This window comes from Pezoporus wallicus, unplaced genomic scaffold (genome assembly GCF_028554395.1).
Source record: "Pezoporus wallicus isolate ANWC-B61680 ecotype Strahan unplaced genomic scaffold, APGP_CSIRO_Pwel_v1 contig_11133, whole genome shotgun sequence".
NCBI lineage: Eukaryota > Metazoa > Chordata > Aves > Psittaciformes > Psittacidae > Pezoporus > Pezoporus wallicus.
In genome coordinates, this window is record NW_026636583.1 from 1,218,358 (window position 1) to 1,243,392 (window position 25,035).

General features: G+C 45.3%; 1 long non-coding RNA gene across 2 annotated transcripts; it reads left to right on the forward strand.

Annotated features, from left to right (window-relative positions):
- The first annotated feature begins 4,141 nt into the window (after positions 1 to 4,141).
- LOC130594769 (uncharacterized) lies at positions 4,142 to 23,425 on the forward strand. 2 transcript variants are annotated; one of them, XR_008971160.1, is made up of 3 exons: positions 4,142 to 4,221; positions 8,803 to 8,905; positions 23,087 to 23,425. It is a non-coding gene; the product is annotated as an uncharacterized LOC130594769 (long non-coding RNA). The 2 variants fall into 2 exon arrangements; XR_008971159.1 differs by lacking the exon at positions 4,142 to 4,221 and adding an exon at positions 8,281 to 8,347.
- Positions 23,426 to 25,035: the final 1,610 nt, after the last annotated feature.

Genomic DNA, 25,035 nt, shown 5'->3' on the forward strand with positions numbered 1-25,035 from the left:
GCTATATATATAATGGAACTACAGAGGGTGTGAGGAAGCAGCACCTCCTCCCATCTGCCCCCTTAAGGGACGCAAATGCTTTGCTATAACACTGTTCCCTGAGAGCTGGAACTTTAGCAAATAAGGGACTTTATTAAGTTGTTAATAAGATTTCATTTTCTCACTAATACTGCGGTGCTACATTATTAATTTAAAACTGTATTTAGCCTGACATGCTAAAGTGCCAGGCCTCATTATTAATGCATAAACCCATGCCTCTGTTGTTTAATTAAACACCATGATTATGAAGTTCTGATGTGGTTTAATGATAGCAGGCTGGAGTGGCAGTACATTCCTGTGCTCAGATCTTCCCCCGCTCCCCCCTCCTGCTACTTTCTCCTTTCATTTCTCTTTAAAAGCACAAATGCAGTTGTTGTTGTGCTGAATAAACACCACATGACAAATGATGTTGATCTTTTCAAGGTGACATAGAATTGTGTTTTTATTTTCCTAGGCTTAGCTTTTTATTAACCAGAGATTTCTGTTCTCCATTTCTTAACTGTTTGTATTTCCTGAGAAGACAATCTAATCCTTGCTCCCAGTAAAATCAACAGGAGGCTCCAACTGAGCTTCACCCAAAAGCAAGAAAAGACCCAGAGAAGAAGCCTAGACCACTGTACACACCTATTTAAACATGGTTGTTTCTAATCAGTTGTTATCTTGGAGATGGAATTTGGTCAAGGAAAGGTGATGTTGTACTGCATCACTTAAGAATTAGATGGATCTAGACCAGGGTAATAAATGCCTGTGGGCACTTTTTTTTTGGTTCAGTTTCTCCATCAACATCCTTCTGCGTGAGGCCCAAGTATTTTGGAGTCATTGTTTTGTGCAGCCCATAATTTATTGTATTCTCTTTGGTGTCCTTTGCAGCACCAAGACTTGATGGCTATTTCTAAGTGAGTTTTGGCTATGGATTCCGTCCTTTCTCCCCTCAACGTTTAGCTTTACCATCCTATTCTTCCCTGTTCCTTGCAATGATTCTTTCTGAACAGCAGCTTACCCAGCTTGGCTTGCAGAGCCTCTGACTTTATTGACTAGGAGTAAAATTAAACGTTCTTATGTACTCTCCTGCTTAATAAGGATTTACACAGATCAGCCCTCTGTGCCTTTGTTTCTCTCCGTACCCCTGCCTGCTTGTCTGTTCAAACAGGAGGTTCTTGCCTTTGGAGCCTCCCAGCTCCTGAATTTTGGGGTCCTCTCTCTCTTTTGGAGGCAAAGGGGGTTTTGCTGTGGTCTCAACTGGAACCAGAATTTTACCCCAAGCATTGTTTCAAGGCAGACACTGGTCTGGCAGGGAGAGAGCAAGGAACAAGTTGCATCAGGGGTGTAGGAGCGCTCATTGTTTCTAGCAAGGTTGATAAAGGCCCACCCTGCTGTTGACTTCACAGCTGACAACTCGTGCTTTGCTCAGCAGAGCCCAAATTCTGCTTTTAAATAGCCCTTTGTTTGAAACACGTCTTTGATTCTCTTCCTTGTATCTCTCAAAGAAGAAAGCTGCTCATTATAATCAACCTTCCTTCGCATTCTTGCACTGAAAGTGAGTGCACAGATCTGTTCTCTACACGTGCAAATACAACAGGAATGTTACCAAGCTTCATTTCCTTTAGTAGATTATTCTTTTTTAAAGTATGTCTTTGGCAAAGTAACCTTTCTCTAACAAAGAGATGACCTTTTTGCATTTATGTAGTGCTTGTTGCTAGGATTTAGATCTTTGCTGAAAGCTGTTATTTCTTTTAAGTACAGGAGAAAGTGCATTTTCACCTCCATTTAGGTAAACTGTCATTTTCTACTGCTCGCTGCTTTTCTCACCATGGAATAATAATTCGAGGTTCAATGGGTTTTTTGAGAGGATGCATTCCAGGAGTGTGGTGGGGCCTGGGAAGTCCTCTACCTTTGCTAGTGGGGGAGAAAAGGAAGAGGAGGGAGGAGGCTTCTGAGTACTACAGTGGCTCAGCTTCTGCCATGAAATCACGTTCAGTTCAGGAGGGTCATGCAGGTAATTTATAATGGTACACAAAAAGCAGCTGGTGGGTAGCTCACAAGCTATACATGTATGCATAATACATCATTTTTTGGTGGTAGCACTAGCAGCCATGGGAAGCCACTTTAGGTAGATTTAAGAGGATTCTGTCCAACCGTGATAGTGATGAATAACAGGAATAATCTAATATTACTCTTTGTACTGCTGTGTTAGTGGTGTTATTACAAGTCATACTGTTAATATGGGATGCGGTAGGAACTAAGCTGCTTCATGTGCAGTAGGCTGTAACAGAGTGGAAAGGAGCATCAGACACATGTATACAGATCACCTCATAAGATATAGAAATGAATATCACACTCTCTCCTGAACTCTTTCTTGTATTATTCCTGTATATTGAGGTTGGAACTAGATGATCTTTAAGGTCCCTTCCAACCCAAACCATTCAATGATTAGTTTCTGTTGGTAGTGAGAGACTAAAAGAAACTGCAAAGAGCAACCTGATGAGTTCTCTCTCTTTGCTTTGCAAATTGAGCAAAGGAAAATCCTTCCATTCTTTTAATACTGCAAATGTATGAAGTATGAAGACTGCCTACTGGTGAAAAAGACCCAAGGACTTCAAGCATGTGCAGCTGAGGTTGTCTCCAAATACAAACATGCAAAGTAAAAATGTCCCCTAAGAATATCCACACTTTCCTTGGTCAAAATTGCTCATAAACACACAACTTCCTGAGTTGGATATACTGTTTGCCAGTCTCGCAGTACTTCAGGAAGTGGAAGGCAGGCTCCTAAGGATTGATCAGTTGTGTAAAATAATTGAATTGAATGGGGAATGGCACAAAATCGCCCTCCTCTGTGCAGAGTGCATTGCATGCTGTGGTTTCCAAAGGTCAGTCAGGGCAAGCAAGCTAACAGGAATAGTCCCTCTTTACGTCCTCTGTCTCACATGCGCTTGCTTAGAAGAGAAAGAACAACTGGCAGTTTCCTTGCCATTGAAACAACTAAAATTAAACAAGCTCAAATCCATCCTGTCCAGGAGACCACGAATTCAGCTGCATCAGAAGCCCTTGGTTAAGCAGCCCCTGAAAGTCTATCAGAAGTTTATTAGTATGGTAATTTATCTGGGTAAGCACATAAAGATGCTAATTGAAATGGGTTTCTTTTTGATGCATTATTTTTTAAAGGCAGAAAGGTTGGGGATTTTCTAGGAAGAAAAGTAGAATTGCCACTTGTGTTTCATTGCTTCGTAATGCTCTAATTTCATTATTTTCCTCTATTTCATTTGAATTTGTATTTTAAACGTGAAGAACAAAGAACTCCACACTCCCAAGATTTGGGGCTTGTGCCACGTCTGGTCCTGGTCTTGATGCATGGAGATAGATTGAATTAATCAAACTTCTTCACACTGCTATTTAATCGGGTTTACAATTAGCTGAGGGCTGCAGGTCTCCCGGGCCTATGAGCTTTGCGAGCAGAAGCTGTAATACAGCAGCTCTGCAGCCACACACTGGGAGTGCCTTACAGACCAGATTGTCATAATGTGGCATGAAATTAAAGCGTGATGTTTCTTGACAACAGAATTCCAATTTCTCCCTTCTCCCCCCCCCCTTTTTTCTCTTTAACAAAGTCTCTACCTAGAGATAGGCCTCCCTGTTTTGTCACATCCACCTGCTCTAAGCTACACAGCTGCCTTCAAAAGAGTTTCTGATACTATTAAACCAATCTGTGTTCCATGACAGTCGTTCTGATATTCTTCCCTGTCTGCTTTCAATGGCAGATTATTTTGCTGTGAGGAGCTAATAAGCATACAGCTCTTAACTTGTTTCAATTCTCACTCAAATGTAGTGATTTCATCTCTTCTGCTCCTCTCAACAACACAGAGGGGTTTTGCTGATGTGTGTTCACCCCAAACCTACCTGCACAGCTCTGTCAAACCTCCTCAAACCCACTTCCATTCAGATGAGAAACCGCAGAGGAGTGGAGAGTCTGGGCTGTTTTTTCTGCCATCACATCTCATCTGTCAAGAAGCACAGTTAGGAAATGGGATTTATAATTCCCCCTCCCACAAGGAAGTCAGGAGCTTGTGAACACCACCACCACCAATTAATTACCTGTGTTGATGCTTTTCTGTTCTTCAGGAAACCTGTCATAGGGAGAATTGAAAAAAAGAACATAATGAACCCAGAAGACTTGGCTGGAAAGAGGTGAGGAGCAGGTCAAGTTGGTAATGGAGGATGTAATTCCCTCCTTGAACTGACCTGGAATCTAATCTAATTCAATGTACACCTTGGAAATCAGTGGGTAGAGGATGAAGCATTCCCTGCAGTTAAATAGAAAAGGTTGGGTGTATGTTCCTGATGGTGAGATTTGACTGTGGAATAAGCTCTCAAGCTGTAACACTTGAAGGTGCTGGAGTTACACTGGGCAAGGAGAATCATGCTGTAGGTTAAGAAGCCTGCAGTGCTGTAGATGGGGACCTACCCCTGGTCCTGCTGAAGGGAATGAGGGAGGCTCCTGCAGAAACAAGGTCTGGCCTTTGTTGATGCGGTTTGGTTTCTGTGGACCACACTCACTGGTTTCTCATGGCTTCTCTATGTCTGGGGTGAGATCAGACCCATGGGTGGCCCGGCCCTCCAATCCACAGTGATGGATTCTGTGCTTGTTTGCACCTCTGAATTAAAAAGTGTTTAAATTCTATCTCTTCTAATACCAGTGACTGAACCAAAAACCAAACTGTATGCACAGAACAACCCCTGTAGCTGAGTGGCAGAGGTGAGATTCTTGCAAAACAGACATAATGATGTCTTCTGCATTCCCTTTAACTGTACCTGCCACCTGAAACGGCACAGAGCTACAGTTGTGAGAGTTATTTGGACATACTTAATCAGAGTAACTTCCACTTAGTTATCAAACATGGGAGCAAAATGAGCTTTGCTTATAAAAAAAACCAAACTCCGTAAACCTCTGTCCCCCATTGCTCTCCCTTCCTTTTTCCTTCCTGCACAGCACTGAGCATCTCCCAAGGATTATGGGATTATTCAGAAGATTGACTCTGCTCCCATTGAAGGTGATTACATCCCCCATGCTGAAATCCACAAAAGCACAATCAAGTACACAACCAAGGTAGTTTTAAGCATTTGCATCTTACACAGGTTGGCCTGCAAAGCACCTGTAGTTTTTCTGGCTGATAGGAACCCTTTGTGGGCATAGGGGGTAAGGGAAAAATCAGTGAACCTTAAAAAGCAACAGAAAAAAAAGAGAGCATTTTTTCTGATTGAGAAAAATCAAGTTTAATGAACTGAGGTGGAATCATTTCCTCAATTTGCTTGGGCATTTGGAGTGCAAAGCGCAGTGTAACCTCTGCTTGCAAATCGCTGTAAACATTTCACTTGCTTCCTAATTCATGGGAAATGGAACAGAAGCTGGACTATGGAATACTAATCAAAGATCTCTCCTTGGAAGTCAGACCCTTTGTCTTCTCTTAGGTTTTGGGGCCTGAATGTCTAAGACTTTACAGATTTTTTTATATATATATATCTGAATGAATATTTATGAAGAGCTTGCTAGTGACAGACCAGGCTGGCCCTGCAGGCCCAGAGGAATTAATGTAAATTCCAGTCAACCATGAAAACCCACTAGAATTGAACTGTATTTCAGCATGGTGGATAAAGCACATCAAAGAGCAGAATTTCTATCAGATAATTACACACAATGCAACTCTAATCACAGAAAGACTGTGGATATTGCTGATAAAGCGTAATAAATCTTTTATGACTACGCCTTGTTCTGCTGAATCAGCTTTCTGGTTCTGTTGCCCTGAACTCTGCATTCTGGCTCTTATTTATATATTTACAATTGTAAAAAACCCCTCAACTAAGGATTTCCTGCAGCAGTGAAAGGTTTGAGCTTATTTGATTGGTTTGTTATTGCACTTGTTGAATTGCAGTTACATCAACAACAGCGAATGCTCATCTCTGCTGTCTGGCAAGTGGGCAGGAACAAATTGTCTCTAAGCTGAGGAGCCACCTTTCTGCTGCAGTTCAAGAAATGGGAATAATTTCAGCTTTGACACTTTGAAGCGTTTGGAATTTAGGCTCCTTCCCTCATGTTTGACAGCACCACGAATTCATCTCACAGGCTCACAGAAGGGTTGAGCTGGCAAAGGCCTGTGGAGATCGTTTAGTCCAAACCCCTTGCTCAAGCAGGGCCACGTAGTCCTGAGGACCATGCCTGCTTGGATGTCTCCAAGGATGGAGACTCCACAATCCCTCTGAGCAGCTGTTTCCATACTTTACCCTCATTTTTTCCTCCATATATTTAAACAGATTTTCTTGTGCCTCTTGTCCTTGCAGTGGATACCAAGAGTCTGGCTCTTTCCCAGCTTCCCCCAGCTGCTGTCCCTTTACACACAAGTGTAAGCCTCAGGAATGAGCAAGCCCTAGCATGGTACGGGCTCTGAGCAGCAATAATCTGTGCAGAGGTAAGTCGTGGTGCTGACAACACCCATAGGGGAAATGGAAACACATGGAGTCTGCGGTCACTGACTATTTCTGACTGTTCTTGTGACTCACTTGACTTGCTTGTACATCAAAGCATCATCTGAGCACCAGCAGACACATTTATGGCAGGTATCTTTCCTGTGCCTTAATCAAGAAGCAAAACTTTGCCTCCTTCATGTGAGCTTTGCCCTTCATTTGTCTTTCTGGCATATGGGCAGCAGAAGGTCCCTGCTTCTGACAGAGTGAAAGAATTTTACATATGGTTTAATTACAGTAAATTATCAGCAAAGGGAAGAGTTTGCAAGAGGACAGCTGAATCCCACTCATGGGTTCAGTGAATGTCTGCCCAGGACCCCAGTGCTGTGCCATGTCTCACAGTGACCCTGCTCCAGCCCCGAGGACAACTGTTCTGAGACAAGTCCATCCCTTGGTGTCTCTCCATGCTGGGAACCTTTCTGGGAATGACAGCATGGGGAATGTGTGGCTTCTCAGTCTGTTGTCTCAGCTTTGTGCTCTGGGAGAGGAATTTGACAACAGGATCAGTGTTTCCTAATTCCAGATTCATGCTCTCTTCTAATTCTCTTCTCTTCTCTGGCTGTTGTCTTCTTTAAATGTATGGTGAATCTGAACATGAACTGATACATCCTTTGGCAAGTAGCTGGATATTCTCTTTCACATCTGTTGTGCTCCCCTAATCTCGTCAACACATGAATGTTACTCAAGTTATACTTAAGGCTTTCCACAGCTCTTGTGAGTTCGCCATCACTTCAGAGCCTTATTTATATTAGTAACATCACCCTGGTTGTCACCCAATGGGAAGTGCTTTTGTATGCAATCCTCCAAGCGGACATGAAAGACCATGTCAGGACAACGGAGGGGTGCAGAAGTTGCTCTTCCTTTGCTTGATTTACATCGTATGTTTGAAAGCGTGTCCCTCCTGTGATGGTCTGCAGTGAATAAACAAAGTTCCTGGGGAAATGGTATGCAGTGTTCAAACACTTTGCTGAACTTTCATGTTCTGTGAGTTGTAAGGAAGTGACTACAAAAGCCTTGGAAGAGCAAAGGAAGAGAGTTAGCTCAAGGCAAGGTGATATTCCCTCATTAAAATCTATTTGTGCAAAGTTAAGACGTCAAAGAAATTTCACGTGTTCCAAGAGGGTATGAAAGCCCATGTTATTAGTGATCAGAAGGGAGTCCTATTTGCTGAAGAGGAGGGGTGTAGTGAAAGAAGGGGGAAGAAAAAAAGAGGAAAAATAAATGTATTTGAGCATTTAATGTTATCTGAAAAGAATAATAAATTCAACTGCCTTAAAACAACAACTTCTGGTACCCAAGTGTGGATCACAGAAGGTATTTTTAAGGAAAAAAAGGTCTTCACAATATGGGCTGAGATTCCACATGAGGCTCATCAAGCCACGCTGCTGCACACGCAGACACCCACAGTCCAGCTCCAAGGGCAGCCAGCCTTCTACCACTTCACCCGATTCTATGGAAGGTGAATGAGGTTTAAGACCATGTTATTAACCCTTCGATTATCCAGATGTTTGCCTGTGTGGATGGTGTGTGCCCCAGAACCCTGGGATCACAGGCAGGGTTAGGATGAGATATTTAACCTTAAAGCCGGCACTTCCTTGATTTTCACAGCTCAGTGATGACAGCATCAGGGTTTTTTACAACCCAAAGACCAAACAGTCCTTGAGTGCAAAATCTTTGGTGATTTTAGGGGTTTGACCCTTTAAACAGAGGGGTTTGGCCAGAATCAGTGATTCAAAGCTGCCTGAGCAGAGACTGTGGCAAGGAATGCTTGTGGCAAGCCTGCTCCTCACTGCTAGTGAGTAGAGGGGGAAATGAAACTGGTCCTTTGATCTGCACATCATGGTGTATTTGCCATCTGCAACAGTGGGAAAAGCTGCTATAAATACTAGTCTGAAGTACTAATAATCCTGCCTCCAGGCAAAATAGCTTTGGCTGCTGGTGGGGCATGCAAGTGAGCCAGACTGCAAAATTTAACAGCATTCACTGTGCCAGCAGTGACCTTTTCCTGTGCCTCTTTCCAAGTGCCATGTACTCAACAGGACGTGCTGGGGGACCTGCTTGGGAAACTCACAGAGTGCCTCAGTGTTGCGGTCGGGAGAGGGTGGCAGCAGATGGGGTTGCAGTAGCACACACAAGAATGGAGTTAGGAGAGCTTAGCTTATGACCCTCAGGGGCCCTGCTCCATGAGTGGTAACTGCTGAGGATGTGCATAGTGCTCATTGCATGCTTTTTTCTTCCTCTTTCCCTGAGAAATCAGCAGAAATCTCCTATCTCTGTCTGGGCTGGCCTGTCCATCTGTTCTGATGGCTTCTTTTATCACCAGCAGCCATGTGAAGAATGATCACATTAAAAGGTAAGGCTCTCTTTTTGTGCTGCTAGTAGACAAGGCCCTCCCCCAAGTTTGCATTAATGGAGAGTGGTGACGTGGCCATGCGCTGATTGCATTTGCTAATGTTAATCACCAAGGGGCCAGGCGAGGTGAAGAAGTGAGCTATATTTTATTCAGTTTGACAGAAGGAGGAGTTGAATGGAAATCATTTTTATCTCTGGTTGTGAACGACCTAAATTAATGCTACCTCTGGCGCTGAAAGGCTCAGGAGAGCAGATGTCCGTATTTTATATGCTCTCCTTGGTAGGGGTACCAAAGCACACGTCAGGCTGTGCATTAACTTAGGGACAAAGCTGATCCATGTCCCTGGTTGCATGGGCTGTGCAGCCGGGAAGGTGAGGACGTAAGGAATGAAGTCATGGTTTGGTTTTGCCATCTTGAAACAAAGGACAGGTCACTAGAGCTGGATTTCAAGTGCTGGAGGAGTGGATGGCAGGTCCTTTACCATGACACACACAGTGGGAAAGCAAGGAGGGAAGATGCTTTAGTAACTCTTTAGCAGAACACTGATTAATTGTTGAGCACCTGTGACTATGAGGCCCATCCTGCTAGGAGTGGCAGGAGTAACCCTAACCCTAACCCTCAGCAGCCTCCTCAGACAAAACCAACACCGACGAGGTTGAGGGCTGCATGTTGGGCTGCTCTCCAGACTCACCCAAACCTTGCAGTCTAAATAATACTGAAAGCTTTCAAGGCTTAAATAGGGGGTAAGGTATTGCAGAGGATAGATACTGCTGCTGCTGTGCCCAGGTGGGAGAGAAGTTACTAGAAGCCTGGCAAGGACCTTGTTTCTAACTTCGCTGTTGTGAGTTCCTTGCCAGTGGATCCAGGGTGCTGCTTGCCCAAGCAAGCAGGAGAATGGCCAACCTTGGCAGTACCCAGGCACCAGAAACCCTTTCCTGCCTTGCATCTCACATGTTTTTCTTAGGAAAGCATTTTACATTTGCATCTTGAAGCTTGCATTTACTTCTCAGAAAAAGAAACACTGTGCTAATGATAGGTGAAAACAGAGCAGTGACTGGAATGGGAGAAGATAGAAGAGGCTTGATGAAATCTACCCATTGAATGAAAGAGAGATGGGCAGGGGAGCGAATGGGGAAGCAAATGTGATAACTGGCAGAGCGTGGTGAGCAGTGCCACCCACCCAGCTATGGGTAGGATGCTGGGAGCCAAGGCAAGAGGCACTGTGAGCACATTTCTATTTCTTTATTCTCTGTATCGTGCTCCTCTTCTCATTTCAGGGTCTGATCAAGTCTGACTATCATCACCCCTCTTTGCTCTATAGACACCTATTAATGTTGACAGTTTAGGTGGCTGGGGGATGTGGTATTAGTACTGACAAATGCTGGTAATTTGCAGGCAATGTTTTCCCTCTAGCACCAGTGGGAAATCACCTAACCTTTGCCAATAATTCTCAACATAACTCACAAAACCTCATCTTCCATCATTATGAGGAGCGGCGTTTCTGAATATTATCAGCTGCTTCTTGTATGCCTCCATGCTAGACTATACAGAGGAGGTGATATTAATCAGTGTGTGAGGCCCACTGTAGTATGAAGGATTCTCTTGCAAGATCTTTTTACCATATGCTCTCTGATATTAAGCTTACTTCATTATGCTTTCAGATCTCTTATTTTTTTTTTGTCGACCTGTCACTTGGCTTTAACTATTTTTTTAGCTGGTGTTATTATATCATTCTCTTTTTAAGCCATAATTTGCTTAACATGGCCATGGAGAGCACTTGTATATGTTCATGCTTTAAACCAACACTGATTCATCAATAACTGGTGGACTGGTGTAACTGGCACAGCTCTGAAGGCTGCAATGGGGACACTGAGCTAAGTGTGACCGGCCATCCACACACTGAAGCAGAAGTAAAAGATTTTCACAAGTGCTGAGTTTAGAGCAGCTTCTTTGCAGCACACATTGAGCTGTTGGCCATTGGAGTGTCTGGCAAATCTTGCCTTAATTTTTCCAAAGGAGAATATACAAAGAAATGGCACTGATTGATAAGAAACATCCTGGCATTGAGCTAAGCCGCGGAACCTCCTGAGTTCAACTGCAGCCCAATCTTATTTTGCAGGGGCTGAAGCCAAGCAATGCTGATAGCAACTGTCTTTAAAGTGAAATTAAAATGTAATGAGGGTGGAAGGCAGGGACAAGCTAGCATGGACCATCTGAGCTGTTGCAATTCTAGAATTCATCAGTGCCGCTGAGAGCGGCGAGCGGCTGGTGCGTTATTGATGCAGGGGGAGAGGCAGGTTATTGCATTATTGACATACAGTAGGTGGAGAAAGATTACCATGTTAGCAGCGCTACAAGAAGAGAGATTATCCAAATGCAATAAGCCATTGTTACAGCAATGATATTTTTCCACACCTCCCCCCTCTTCTTATCCCATCCTTTCCACCTCCTGCCTGCATAATATGAAAGGTCAGTAATATCCAGACAGATGGTTGGGAGGGTTTATGGAAAGGGGCTGCTTTCTTTGGTCATTTTTTCTGAAATGGTGATTGTGCTCAGAAAGGAAAAAAAGAAAGAGAAAGCATTTGGGTTTTCTGACTGGGATTAACTCATCCGAATGCTATACTAGGCAAGAGAGAATTTGGGTTAGGAGATTGTCCCTTTCACTGACATCTGTGCTACCCTACGTGACAGCTCTGAGAGGCACGGCTGCATCGTAGGCACTGGAATAACCAGGGGATAAATGCCACTGGATTTGGGCTCTTTATGTAATAGATAACTTTACTAAATGCTATTTTGCTGTAAAAAAGGGGCTGTAAACTTTTTGAGGAGGGTCTCTGCCATGTGTTGATCCTCAAAGGACTCCGCTTCCTCATTGAGAGAGTGTTTATCTCTCAGGTTCACTTGTTTTGTTTCTCGTTGAAACCTGTCTCCTCTTATATCAGTTCCCTGGATTCAGTTCTGTCTTCATCTGGAGCTGCTTGTTTGCTCTTATTATACATAATTGAGTAAAATCATTACCCACTGCAGAGAAAGTGACTCACTGTGTAAAATAGCCTCCCTAGAAAAAGCATCAAGCTGTGCTCATGGGTCAGCTCTGCAGTTCAGAGAAGTTCATGCCAAGATTCCCCATCCATGGCTGTGAGCTCTGGAGCTGGCCTGAAAGTGATCAGCTCATATCCTCTTGGATTTAATTGGGTTACAGGGGTGACTTCTGATCCCTGATCCCCAGGGAAGGAGCCGCAAAGATTGCCGCGTCTGCAGCAATCTCATCTGCCCGTGGCTGCAGTCAGGGAGAGAAGAATGGCTGCTTAATCAGAAGCACAATCTAAAAATGTCACATTATTATTTATGAAGTGTTTAATAATCACACCACAATCATCGGATGCACTGAGGTGGAAAACGAAAATGTAATTTTTCATATAATATATACGAATTCTGTTATTTTGGGAGTAAAAAACCCCACCACCCTAAGTAAATTGTTTCTTCTAATTTGAAGAATAGAGTTTGTGCTCGTCTTGCAGCAACGCTTCATTTATGTGAGGATCAGAAGTCACACACAGCTGGGGCAGTCCTGAATTTAGCAGCCCGGATCAGCTAGCTGTGCCCTTCTGCTCTCCCCATCCATCACTCATTGCTGGTATAAAACCCTGCAAAGCTCCTTCGTCGCTGAGCATCGCAGCCCAGGCACTGGATTGTCTCTGAGCAGCACACTGAGAAGTTCAAACCTGGTACTGTCTGTGAATACTAACAACAATCTACAGCTTTTAGATAAAGCTATAGTATAATGGTGTTTCCAGCTGGGATAGAGAAACAGCTCTCCCATAAAAAACACTGATGGAGGGGTGGCTGAAGGGCAAACTGCTTTTGGATAGCTGTAGGGATCGAAACCAGGCGAGTACACGGAGCATCTCTGCTATGGGCATGATGCTGGAAAACGTGATAGGTCTCATGAGAAGGGCAAGCAGGCCACTGAGGAAGAAAAAGGAATATGGAGTGTTTCTTTCCAGACAGAAATGAATCTGAAAGAATGAATTGGTCTAATTTATTATTAGATGTGTCTGGTTTCACCTGTACGTTTCACTGAACATCTTTTCCATCTTTATGTCTTTCCCTTTGTGACCACGGACGTATTTTGTAGAAGAACTTCAGATTAAAAACTTAAACCCTGATCTCATCCTTTCTTTCCAGCGTGCCCTTTTCTTCAGCGATGTCTTGCTTCACCTTTGTATTTTCAGATCGCGGCTCTTAGATGGAGTTGAGCAGAGCTGCTCCGTGTCCTGTTGCAGGGGAAGGGGCTTCAGAGCACATTATTCCTCCAAGGCTGATTGATGCCTTTTGCTGCCTCCTCGTTTGTGTGCCAGCATGATCAGCAGTGGAACACAGCCGAGGGGATGGCAGAGCCCAGGCATGCAGCCCTGCTCAGGAATTTGTGCTCCCTCTGTTGGCTGTTTGGCTCTGGAGCAGTGGAGTTCGAGCTGAACGCTATTGGGTTATGTCAGGCAGAAAGAGTTTCTCTACTTCTAATTGCCTGGTGGCCAGCAAGGCAGTTTTGGAGGGCACTGTCAAAATAAAGGGTCTATTGCTTCAAGAATATGACTACCCAGCTGCTTCTGAATCTGGTTGTGGATAACTCATTGAAACGCTTCAGTCTATGTGGGAGGAACAGCACAAAGCTGAGGTCTTTGTAAATCTGAGCAGCTTCAGGTGCACTCCAGCTCATCCCTAGGGCAAAGAACCTTCCTGACATGGGGGACAGACATGACCCCAGATCTGTCATCTGTGCCTTGGGCCTGGTTGTGGTGCAAAGCCTTGTGCCTCTGCAGTGATGCTCTCAGCTCAACCGCAGCTTCCCCCACAGACGCAGCAGCATTGGGTCCACATCTGTCCTCATACTCTGCTCCTAACCCACCCCATGGGTGTATAAGTGATGGCATGGGGAGGAAGACAGCACAGCCCCATCCAGACATATATTTCACATAGCTTCCCATGTATCATACCATCTCTGCTGATTAATGCAGTGCAATCAACAGTTTAATATGTTACTACTAAATACGTTAATTATATTATTCCTTTCTGACACCGCAATCACTAGATTTTTATGCTTTGATGCTGAATCTAGTAAAACTTTAAATTAGAGTAATTAAATAATTAGCTGTAATATGTGACAAGCCAACACAACGATTGCTGGTTTATTATTTTTGTGGTGGCATCATTGCTGTTTGTGTTCAGGCAGCCAGGCCTTGCGAGGGAGAGCACAGGAATCCCATCCTACTGCAGGACCAGAGATCTCAGCCAGGCTCAATTTTGACCAGGGAAAGTAATTTGTATTGTCTGAAGCTCTCCATGGTTTTCTGACATCTGTTTCTTTGTCTTTAAGATATATTTCACCACCCCTTTCTCCCTAAGAACTATTTCTACTCTTTTCCAAAGCTCTACCTGTCCCTAATGGCTTTTTCCTCTCCGTTTAACCTTATACTTCAGTGCACTTGTTTAGGCTTTTCTCTTTGGTTCAGGGCTCTGGCTGCATGCCTGTATTTTTTTTATGTATCAATTTATATCTATTACCTGCCCAACACATCCCTGTGACAGCTGGAAAAAGAAATATCCCCTTTTCTGCCTGTGGAACTCCTGCTGGGGAAAACAGGTTAGGTGAGGTTTCAGCCTGAAATGTCTAAAGCTGGGCAGCCCTGCAAAAGAAATGGATCTGTCAGTGCCACGTCGCGGTGTGCTCAGAAATCAAATAGTAATTTGGATGAGCAGGAACATTGCCAGCACAGACTTGGGATCTTCTCCTCTTTGCCTCTTCTCCCACTCCCTCTGGTTTTCCACTGATTCCCCAGATATTCATGGGACCACTCGTGCCTCGGCAGCATGCAAAGTGCTTGTGGAATGCAATGGCAATGACTGGGGTTTATAACTCTTTTGGAGATCACTGAGATTTTTAAGTTGACATCTGAACAAGATCCTGTCATTGAGGATGTCAAGTTTTAATGGAGCCTTCTTTGCTTGTTTGCTTGCTTATTTTAATGCCAGCTGCTTTCTTATGGGTTGGTGCCAGCAGGAAATCCTGCTCTTGTGCATGATTCAAGACCCTTTAGGTGAGAAAGGGGATGCTTCCCTGGCCTCTCTGCAGTGCTTTGGAGCTGCAAACCATGGCCAGAGGGAAAATGAGTGTCCTCATTTACCAGCTCCCTCCCATGACAGTGGACAAAGCCTCTGGACCGGCACCCAAAAGCGTTTTGGCTTGTTCCAGCAAGGTGCCCCTCGTGCAATCCCTTGGCACATGGACATTGGCATCTCACTGTGATTAAAACCCACAGCCACAAAGGGAGGACTTTGGGCTGGGAGACCCTTCTGAGTGTCAGGTTTAGTCCCTCCTGTGCACATTCTCCTCTTCTCAGCAGCTCTACCAAAGCCTGAGAGCAGCAGTGATGCGCTTTACAGCCCCACCGAGTGTGAGGAGAAGTGACAAGATTTTCCTATAAATATCACTCTAATCACACAAATGTGCAAACCCTTTAGGAGGGATCCAGGTGAATTTCACACTCTCTGATAGGTTTTCGTTGTTGTTTCATTTCCTTGTAGCTAATTTTTTACCTTGCTGCAAGTTCTGGGCTGCACTTTACCTGCTTTTGTGCAGACAGCTTAGGCTACATCCCCAGAAGCACAACAAGCTTCTAAATTAAATACTTCACAGCAATGCAGCACTTTACAGCCTTGAATTGACTATTAGTCCTCACACTCTTTCTCAGCCAGCAAACAGTCTGTCTCCTCTAAAATAAGTGGAAAACAAAGCAAAAGAGCCAGGTTAACTTTGGCTGCCCGGTAGCACCGTCAACTTTAGTGGGCTTCTGCCAGGGTTAATTTGGCTTAGATTCTGCTTTTAAAAAGCAGAGCCTCCGGTTTTCTTCTCCTCCTGTCTGTGCCTTTATTTGGTGAGTAATGACACCCATAACCCTGACAGAACATCAAACTGCTGAGCCTTTTGCTGTTGCTGTGTTTCTAGCAATGCAAACGCTCTCTCTATTGCTCATGATCCGTTTCAAGCATTTTACATCATAGGCACATATCTGGCATTGCTGCTCCCTGAGGTGCTGCTTGCTGGGATGTGAATTTTGTTGCTTTCCCTGGGGAATGTTAATTCTCTCCCTTGTTTTAACACCTTAAAAAGGAGCGGTAGGGAGTAACCTTGCAAAGTAACAAGGATGTTAAAAAGAAAGTAATTGTTGAGCAGGCAATTTAATTTTTCCATAAGGAGCATTATTTAAAGTCAGAAATCTGAATATAGACTCTGCTGAAATGGGATTTTAGCAAAATGAGTGGAAACCCAAAAATAAGAGTAATTAATTCACTTTGCTCCTAACTCCGTAGGTATTCGGTAGGCTCGGCTCTTGCACAGCAGAAGTTGGATAATGTTGCAGGGGGAGGTCTGTAAAGTAACTTACACCAGGTGGAAGCTCGATGAGATCTAAGTTAAATAGGTGCCTCTCAGGGCATGTTACAATAGTTCTACCTTTCAGCCTATTATAGAGCAGGCTGCTTGCAAACCAGTGGGATCTATTGTCCGTCACCTCCGGTGCTATTTATATGGGTAATTTAATTTAACACCAGCAGGAGACTTCCAAATAACTCTCCCCAGCATGGGAAGAACAATAACCTCTAGTGCATATTCACACAATATTTGTGACCTGCGGGGCTGACCGCACTTGGGAGGGGATGTGCTGCTCTGTTTGGAGGAGAACTGAAGGCAGATATGCCTCTACCCTCCTCCTGTTTTATTTAAGGGATATTCTAATCCCCCTTTCTCAGAGCTGGGTCTCCAGGCATCATATCCCTGCCATTCCTTTCTCCTAGCTCTTGCATTTGCTGCATTATATTAAGCTGCACAAATCACATCTGCCTTTATGACCCATTACACAAATCTGGTTTCAACAACAGCCCAATAAACAACTGTATCGACCCAGGAGCAGTGTGTGTGGCTCTTAGGGCATGGGGACATGGTAGCTGAGAGCTGGGAATCTCGGAGCTTGCATCCCTCACCCCGCTGTGCCAGCCGGTGTTTTGGGTGATGGTCTCTCTTGTTTTGGCTCTCGTGACATTAAGCCTCAGTGGAAAGGCAACTGCAACTGCCAGTTTCACGGAGGTTATAACCCACCCATCACAATATGGTGTATGTCTGTGTAGGGTGAGGATTTATAGGCTTGTGGAAAGATGCCACATGCTTCCTAGCCGGTGAATGGAAAGAGGAGAGTACTAATTAGGTCTGTGATGTTGGCAGATGGATCCATGTGTCAGGAAAAGGAAGCACTGTGCTGCACAGGATCCGGCCATCTTTCAAGTGTATTCATCAATATATGTAAACCGGGAGGAAGAGTTATTCCACATTGGAAGAACACAACACAGATTTCGGCGCCAGGCTGCTATGAAAGATGCAACCTTCCGAACGGAGCTATTTCTGAATACATCATTTAACTTATCTCACAGCGCAGCTGTCTTGTGTTATTCCAAATGTCACTAAGTTTGGGGAGCTTTCTGACAGGAAATGTGCTCGGTATTTCTTTGGCTGCCTTTATTAATTGAACCAGCAAAGGAGCAAGTGTGTACAAATGGTTTCATTTGACACCTGGGATATATTGACGCTGGTGTTTTATCCTTTGAGTATTATTAGCTGGAGCAGAAGTTTTCCAGGCTGGGTACCAGTTTTATTTGGTGCCTTCACATGTCTGGGGGAAGCTGGTGGTTGTGCCTGCAGATCTCATGGCCCAGGGGAATGCTCAGAGCTCTGGCTTTGCCTGCAGATATCAGTCCTTGCACTGCAATTCCTCACTCCTTTATTTTCATGCAATCCTAGAATAGTTAGGGTTGGAAAGGACCTTAAGAGCATCAAGTTCCAACCCCGCTGCCATGGGCAGGGACACCTCACACTAAACCATGGCACCCAAGGCTCTGTCCAACCTGGCCTTGAACACTGCCAGGGATGGAGCATTCACAACCTCTCTGGGCAACCCATTCCAGTGCCTCACCACCCTCACAGGAAAGAACTTCTTCTTTATATCCAATCCAGTTTTGGAGTTGAGGCAACAAGAGCTACTTCCCTGCTTCAGTTCCATCACCTAAGCCTGTGCATATCAAACCCCAGTATTCTGCCCATGCACTGACTGCTCTGTTGCATCGTACCAGATGATGCTGCTCCTTCCACTGAGCAAATCCTGGGGGCATTCTCGCCCCACGCTCGGGGTGCTGATGGCTGAAGCCACACGCTCAGCTTTTTTGGGGGCTGTGTTTAATTACTGCACTCAATTAGTCACTTCCCCACCCCCACACTTTATTTATAATCCCAGTTTTTTCCACACGTCACAACAAGGTTGTAGCCGAAAGCTGGGGAGATGACGGATGATTCATGGATAACCCCCTCTCCTCTCCTGTATCCTGGGAACTTGGGGAACCTGAAAGCAAAGTCATTTTGAACTAATGCTACAGCTCATGCTGGGGCTGTAGAGCGATAAATTACCTGGCCTGTCCCTTCTCCTTCCCTCCGGTGGCTCTGGCACCTGCGTGCTATGATTAATATGGGCATTGCAAGTAATATTAAGCACACTGGAAGGTTTCCATGAGCCAAAGGCTACTTGGGGCCATTTCATGTGCTGGAATGAGGGCTGTTAGGGAAAATGTGGGCATTGCCATTTCATAAAATGCATGAAGAGCTGGCTCCAAGGGAAGACACATCTCCCTCCTTTAAGAGGAGGCCCCTGAAAGGCAATGCGCTGTTTTCCCAACACTTTTTGTGCCTAATGCTGGAGTTCTTGAGCTGTTACAGAAAATAGGAATATTTAGGCCTTCTCAGTGCTAAGAATAGCCTCGCAGTTTACTTTTTTTCATACAAACCCTTTAATATACTCAGTCATTTTCCAGCAGATGGGAAACAGGTATGGAGGAAACCCAAGCAGCTGGCCCAAGGTCATAGGGAACTCTGCAACAGAGCCGGAGCTGAGTCCAGGTCTGCAGATCCTGAGCCAGATCCCCAGCGACTGGGTGACATCCTCACTTAGCAAGCAATGAGAGGTTACACACTGAGAGCCAAGCCATGTCCTGGGCTATCCTCAGCCCCATCTGCTGACAGAGAAGGTCTCCAAATTGCTGCTGAGGGCTGAGACTGATCTGTCCTGATGGATGCTGGGAGCTTGACCCAGAGCTGGGATCTCAGTAGGAACAAGTGGGGCTCAGCATCTCTGTGAGTGATAGCCAGGATTTGGCTTTATATAGCAGTATCTAGGCTAGGGAGAGCTGGTGGAGCTGGTCATCTTGCAGTGTGCATGAGTATATATAAATATGTGGATATGTAACCTACCTCCCACATACTGAGCGGGAGCTCAGTGCCATGGGCTCTGCTGAGAGCCCTCCCTGCTCTCACTTGTGATGCTCCCAATCAACACATGTTTATACAGCATCTCCCTGTTAATTTTTGTTCGGTGGCCTTTGCAGGGAGGTGCAACGAGGTGCTTGTACAAACACGGCAGGGGAGAAGAGAGGGCACATCCTGCTTCACTCATCACCAGCCTGTGGAGGGGATGGTCTCTCCGGGGCTCTGATCTGGGGAGCCCCCAGACCCAAGCAATGACATTTGCAAACCCATAAGGCTGTTCCAATGAGGGCTGTCTCTTTTCCTACAACCACTTCAGTGAAACAGATGCTTGAGTTGTTCCTTCATCCGGAAGGTAACTGCTAATTAGTTTTGTATACAGCATAAGCCTGCGCTCCACATGGCATACTTTGTGTCAGCGAAGGATCCCTAGCACGGACTTTATCTGTTTGCTGTCCTCCCCCGGGATTCGGGAGAGAAACAGAGTTTCCATCACCAGCTCTGCCTTCCTGTTCTTGTCATTCCTCCCTTAAAAATCAAATCATGGGTCCCATTGGGATGAAATGGGGTGTTTGGAAAAGGGAACCAATCCCTTCTCCCTAGCTGGGCTCACCTTTCCATGAGGGCTGCATGGCTGCTGGGAGACTCCACATGTATGTGGTATCTGCATGGCAGGGTTGTTTCCTTTCATCAGGGCCCCTTGGCCACTTGCGAATTGCACATGCAGGGGAGGAGCACAGTGCATGGCCCATTTGAAGTCTTCTTTATACTTATTCAATTCCCCTTGACGCAATGGGCAACGCAGCAAAGCAGCCCCTCGTGGTCTTGCATGCCAATAATTTGCAGATTGAAACTCCTCCAGTGTGCATCTCCACAATGGACCCTGCCTTATCTGGGATGGAGCTGAGGAACTTTTGTGGTGATAATCTGGGGATTAAGAGGCTTTAAGAAAAGGCTTTGACACGACAGGTCATAGGAAGAAAAAACCCAAATCTGTTACTCCCAAATGGCTTAATCCTGTGTGAGCGGAGATCCTCACTCCAAGGGTGCCAGGGGGATCCAGGGATGCTCAGCACCTTGCTCCCAGAGCTTGTGGTCCCCTAGGAGAGGGCTAATTGCATTATGAGTTTGCTGTTCTCAGTGTGCCCCATAGACCCAACCTGGGGGGACTCCACTGCTTTGTGGAGCTCTTCTTAAGTACACACCACCCCAGGGCTTGCTGCCCTTAGCCCTTGGCTGCAGGGGACCCATGCTCCATCCTGGGCTGGCTGCATGCTGGCCTTGGCCATGGTCCTCCCTCTGCTCCCAGCACATTCCAGGGAGGACTCCGGACCTCACAGTCTGAGAGTAAGCCCATGCACATTAATTACACTTGGGTTCCTTGTGAAAATCCAGCAGCAATCCTCGCCCAGCGCTTGTCTCTAAACAAACTGTTAATATTTTAAGTGTCTTTCATGAACTGGAGTCTAATTAATTAAAGGTTTATGAAAAACAATTAGGTTTTGATAGGGATCACCTTCTCCCGAGTCCCATGTCTGCCCAGGAGAAAGAGAGGGGTTAGAAAGGCTCCGGTTGAAATTTAGAACTGCAGTGAATAAGAGAATGCACAAATCCCACATGGATTGGGGAAATTAGGACATTTGGTGCCAGATTGTCTGACTAATTAGATTTCTATCAAGTCCTGAGGGACTGGCTGATGCAGCATTTTAATTTAAAGCTGCAGCAGCAGCAGCTTTTCTCCTTCTTCTCAAGCTCTTTATCATGTTGTCCGTGCTTCCTTCCCAGCACTGCACCTCTGCAAGGCTCAAACCTTCTTGCTCTGCGTTTGGCAGCATGGCTTTGCTGTTAGGTTTCGTTGGAATGGGAAAACAGCTCTCTCTGTCTGCAGGGGGGGTTCCCATAACGTGAGTCACGGCATTCCTTGACAGGCGCATGAGATGGGGACAAGCTGAGGTGTCTCCGAGCTACCCAGTGCACCGGCTAGGCTTGATCATTGAGAGCATCTTCACGATGGGTGTGTTATGCAGGAAAGCAGAGAAGAAAACAGCCCATCTGCTCCCTGAACCTGCTGCCTGAAGAGCTCACTGGGCTTCGCATTTCAGATGAAACACTGGCAATTTCTTGGACTTAGTTCATTTCCAGCCTGAACTCTGCAGTGAGGATCAGTGCTGGATCGGCTGCTCCCTGCAGGGTGAACAGAATGGCACCTCCTTCAATTATATCCATTTAAAATATGGTGATGCAGTTGTGCTGAACCAGGGCTGGGAACCAGAGTGGCTTGGTGGCAAAGCTGTGCAGTGAGTACGAGCCTGAGGTCCCCGTCCCTAAGCTGTATTGCTCAGGCACCTAATTTAGAGCAGGCATCTAACTTCTAAATCCCTGAAGTTGCAGGGCCAGAACTCAGGTTTATTGTGTGTGGAGCAATGCACAAATGGATCCAAAATGGCAAAAGTGTCAGATTCCTACTTAATAGGCACCAAAATTTAATGTTGATTGCTCCAAAATTAGTTAGAATTATTGAAATAGAATAAGCAGAGTTTTTAAAGCCATTTCTTACTTGACAGGACAAGATTGCAAATATCGCCCTCCCTATTCAATGAAAACTTATGATGCTCTTATTGCTATTTTATACAATGGATACATAATTAACAGGGTCTATGGAATTATTTCTTCTCCCATTTTGCTCTGCTTCTTCCAGATTATTTTATCCAAAAAAAAAAGAAAAAAAGAGATAATAGAATTATATCTTCTGCTTCAATGAAACTGAAAACTATTATTCCTCTCGATAACCAAACCCAGCAAAGTCACCCATTCCAGTGAATATGAAACACAAAAAGTCCCTTTCAGATGTATTATGGATCTGCTCTAAGACTTTAACTCATTGCTTTGTGAGGAGAAGTTCGGCAGCGGAGAGAGCGAAAATGGACTCACTGCCTCTGAAGACATTGAATTTCCCAGCGTTCATTGATTGAAAGCAGGGCTATAACATTATTGAGATGGTTCCACTTAACCTCATTTTCCTGTTATTATTTTGTTATGCTTTTTGGGGAAGGTTATGGAATACTTATTTACTCCTGTCGCTGATCCCTAGGTGCTAAACATGATTTAACCCCACTGTGTTTCAGCTGGATGCAGGATGCAAAAGGCAACAGGAGCCTGGCCAGGACCAACAGCTCTGTTTGTGGCCTGATTTCCATTTACAGGGTATGTGTTAAAGAGGGAAAAGGGCAGCTATTACTGTAAAAGCATTAAGAGACCGAGTGATGGATGAGATCCCACTGACCTGGGTAATGAAGAAGCATGGAACAAAAAGGACGTTTCTGGCCTCCAAGTGCCCAGAGCCACCGGGCTTTGAAAGGTGCCATAAGCACCACGATGAGAGCAAATGAGTTTGAGCTCCCATGAGAGTAAAGCTCTTATTTAGGGTCCTAAGAGGGATGCCGGGTTCTCGGAGAGGTGAAGATCCCTAGTTCTCTCACCCAGATTTGTGGACCGATAAAGTGCTCCAATAGTTTTGTGCTGGTGCTTTTTCACCCTTAGAAGTTTTGGAACAGATAGAATATGCAGAATGCTGATTCTAAAACACACTTTCAGAAGGCTGCTTCTGCAGAGGGATTTTCTCCCCCTCACTTACTCTCCTCCTGTTTCTCTCCCCCCATAGAGAGATAGAAGAAACTTCCAACATATTTGGATTTCCTAGAAATAATTGTCTTTCTTTTCCTTTTCCTTTCACTGAAAGAAAACAGAAGAATGGCACAGGCCATTGTTTTGCATCAATGATGCTGTTTTATTTCCCTTTCTTTTGTTTTAAATCCCAGGTTATTTCTAAATAAAATTGGGGCGCATCCAGACAACAGCTTCTCTCATTGGAAGGCAGTCATCAGGAATGTGAGGGAGGGATATGCCATTTGTCCACATGGGTCATTGGATCTAGTCTGCAGTTTCAATGGCTAAAGTTACACAGAGGAACCCCCTCGCTGGAGGCCTGAAATCAGAAAAGAAAAAGGTATTGGGTTGAAAATCGTCAAAATGAGTCAATTTTGACTTTTCCTAAATATAATTCCTGCTTGTAACTCTGCATTAACCTGTGAAAAATTGGCCGTGGCTCTGCTGGGATTAATGTGGTTTTGGAAATAAACCAGTGATCTGCACACGCATTTGTTTTGATTTGTAATGTGCAGATTGGGAAAATATCGTTGTGAGTGACCATGATAAATGTTGTTCATATCATTCGGTGAATAACACTGTGATGAACGAGTTGAGGATCGCTTCCAGTGTAATAGAACAAGTCGAGCCTGAAGTTTCGAAGCTAAAAGGTCTTGTTTCAGTGATTTCCAAAAGCAAATAGTTTTGTTTCTAATTCAGACATTTCCAGGATTCACCTGGCCTGATTTGAGCTGGATAAGTTAACCTGGGACAGTTACAGGAGGGAGAGACACAAGGGACTGGGGAATATTTGGACCTGGAGGTATTGATTAACACTGGCTGGATATGAGCTGTCAGTGTGACCAGATGGCCAACAGCATCCTGGCCTGTATCAGCAATAATGTGGCCACCAGGACGAGGGCAGTGATGGTTCCCCTGTACTGGGCACTGGTGAGGCTGCTCCTCGAATGCTGTGTTCAATTTTGGGTCCTTCACTACAAGAAAAGACATTGAGGTGCTGCAGGGGATCCAGAGAAGGTGAAGGGACAAGAGGAGACAGCCTCAAGTTGCACCAGGGGAGGATTAGATTGGATATTAGGAACATTTCTTCCCCAAGCATTGGAACAGGCTGCCCAGGGCAGTGGTGGCATTACTGTCCCTTGGGGTATTTAAAGGACGTGTAGATGTGGCTCTTGGGGACACGGTTTAATGGTAGATTTGGCAGCGCTGGGTTAATGGTTGGACTCAACGATCTTAAAGGTCTTTTCCAACCTAACCAATTCTATGATTCTGTGATTCTAATTAGTCTCATTTGCTGACACACAAGCCTTTAATTGCAAGTTGAATAATTAGACATATCTGCATATGCAAATGAATAGGGTTATACTATGTCACTCAACATGATTTCTCTGGAGACAAATAGCTCTCTATATTTCAGGAGAGAATATGATATATTAATTTACGTAGACAAATAACTTTATTTAGACCGAGCCGCTCTCATGTTTGTTTATATAAAGCACTAAGAGAAGAAATAGAGATTTTTATGTGGAAGGAAACAGCTGGAAGATACTAATTTATGAGGGGGAAATCCTTGAGAGCCGCAACGCTTCTCTGGGATGAGTGATGGGAGGAGGGCGCATCCCCAGCAGCATCCCGCAGCACAGGGGATGCTGCTGCAACCGCATCTCACGTCCCTCCCGCACGTCCCACCGCGCCAAGCGCCGTCCTTCTCCCCGGCATTTCTGCGTGTCCCCCCTCTTTTCCTCCCCGCTGGCGGACACATGTCGCGATGCTGAAGCCGTTTGGCCTCTTGTTTTCCGACCAGATGGCCGCTGCAGCGAGCCACGGGGCTGCAGTTTCGGGCGGGTGCATGCCGGGAGACGCGGCCCTGCTCCGCCTGGATGCGAGGTGAATCCTGATCAGGCTGCGGGAAGGGGGATGCTGGCGCAGGCACCCGCTTTGCGCCAGGGCACGGAGCAGCCGCTCGCAGCGCATCGGCCGGGGGACAGCGGGCTCCCAGCGCCCAGGAGGCGGCACTGGGATGATTCCGCATCCCCGGTGCAGAGGGAATTCCTATGGCGGGGAGCGGGGATGCTCCGAGCCGCTTCTCCCGTCCAGACAG